This window comes from Mastomys coucha, unplaced genomic scaffold (assembly GCF_008632895.1).
Source record: "Mastomys coucha isolate ucsf_1 unplaced genomic scaffold, UCSF_Mcou_1 pScaffold12, whole genome shotgun sequence".
NCBI classification, from domain to species: Eukaryota; Metazoa; Chordata; class Mammalia; order Rodentia; family Muridae; genus Mastomys; species Mastomys coucha.
In genome coordinates this window covers 48372847-48375239 of record NW_022196894.1, presented here as the reverse complement: position 1 = coordinate 48375239, position 2393 = coordinate 48372847, and positions in this window count along the sequence as shown.

Genomic DNA, 2393 nt, shown 5'->3' with positions numbered 1-2393 from the left:
TGAGATGTTGTTGGAGCAACATGAAAATGTTTTCATAGGGTGGAGTAAACAGCAATGAGAAAAGTCACGAAAACTGTGCTTGGTTCAGAAATTAACAAAAATAATCTTTACAAGGTGGAGTGGATGTAAGCATGAGTAGGCGGGTCTAGAAGGCAAGCTTGTGCCATTATAGAAGACCAGACAAACCAGCCTGGGTTAGCTGCACACATGACAGGGACCCACCAGAGTTCCTGTTCAGTGGTGTATGGGAATCAAAGCCACACTGTGTCAGAGAAACTGGAAGGGTGGCACTAAGTCCAATGAAGCAGTCGGAACACGAGTTCCACAGTCCCACTGTTAGGCAATGAGGCATACTTTGGAGTCCTGGCAGAGCAGAAATTAGTTACAGGAAGCATTTTGAGGATAAACAGGACATATTTACTAAATCCCAGTGCTCATGGTCTTAATCTTAAAAATGTTGTCGGGCCACATTTCCCTGATGAGTGCTCAAGCATGAATGCAGGTTATGAAATTCCTGGGATTCCTTGAGTCTTATGGGTCCTTTATTTATTTATTTATTTATTTATTTATTTATTTTTGAGACAGGGTCTAACTGTGTAACTCAAACTGGCATCATAGCCCTGATCTTTTGTATTCAGCCTCCTGAGTCCTGGATTATCAACATATGCCACCAAGACCAGCTCTTCAGATATGTTATTAAATTTTTTTAAAGTTATATTTTGAAAAAAGTGAGCTCTCACATCTGCACACACCTATTCTATTCCCTACCCTCCAGTCCCTCCCTCATGCCAGACCTCTACTTTCCTCCTAAATTCACTCTTTTTGGGTACTTTGCTCATGGCAAATATTAAATGGTTGTTCATTATATCATGGCTCTCTATATAGCAATGTTCAACTTGGTATCATACCTAATAGCCAAGGGTGACAACAACCCACCATCTATTACCTATAGATGAATAGTTAAATAATAGTTTCTATAGGTAGAGGTGGGTTATAGATGATCTCTTAAGGGGGATAGCATTCTGGCCTTTGCCACCATATGGATAAATGGCGATCATAGTGTCAAGTAAAATAAACTGAACTAGAAAGGAAAACATTGTATGATTAATGTACATCAAGTTCCTATACTAGTCAGTTCACAGAGACAGAGAATACCTTAGGGTGGGGTGATAGAGAATTGTTCAAATGAACACAGGGTTTCTGACTGAGATGATAACAGTTTTAGACACAGACGATAATGGATTTGTAAAACTATAAATATACTTAACAAATAAGCTCTCTGATGAAGACTGGCTATATGGAAACTTCTATGTTGTGTTATGAATATTTTATCACACTAAAAGACAGCGGTCCTCAACTTTCCTAATGCTGCAATCCTTTAATACAATTCCTCACATTGTGGTGACGCCAAGCATAAAATTAATTCATTGCTACTTAATAACTGTAATTCTGCTGTTATGAATTATAATGTAAATATCTGTATCATCTGTGTCATTTGACCCTCAAGGGGGTCCAACCCATAGGTTGAGAACCATTGGTGTAAGAAACCAAGACCATGTGGATCTGATTCCCTGAGAAACGTGTTCACTCAAAAGGAAGGAAAGGTGGGCTGGTAAGATGGCTCAGCGGATAAGAGCACTGACTGCTCTTCCGAAGGTCCTGAGTTCTGATCCCAGCAACCACATGGTGGCTCACAACCACCCATAATGAGATCAGACGCCCTCTTCTGGTGCATCTGAAGACAGCTGCAGTAAACTATGCCTTCGCGAGCGGGGCCGGAGTTCAACAGCAGCCACACACACGATGGCTCATGGCCATCTATACAGCTACAGTGTACTCATACACATAAAATAAATAAAATAAATCTTTAAAAAAAAAAAAAGGAAAGAAAGGTAAGGCATGCCAACCCATTTAGCCTCGCTGCTAAGCCAAGTGTGGCCCTAGGGACCAGCCACCATCAGATGGCTCACGCAGCTGAAGAAATAAAGAGGAAATAACAGCCTCGTGCACACACAACAGTAATGGTAGCACTGCGGGTTGTGCCTCGTTCCTCATGCACACACAACAGTAACGGTAGCATTGCGGGTCGTGCCTCATTCCTCGTGCACACACAACAGTAATGGTAGCACTGCGGGTCGTGCCTCGTTCCTCATGCACACACAACAGTAATGGTAGCACTGCGGGTCGTGCCTCGTTCCTCATGCACACACAACAGTAATGGTAGCACTGCGGGTCGTGCCTCGTTCCTCGTGCACACACAACAGTAACGGTAGCACTGCGGGTCGTGCCTCGTTCCTCATGCACACACAACAGTAATGGTAGCATTGCGGGTCGTGCCTCGTTCCTCATGCACACACAACAGTAATGGTAGCACTGCGGGTCGTGCCTCGTTC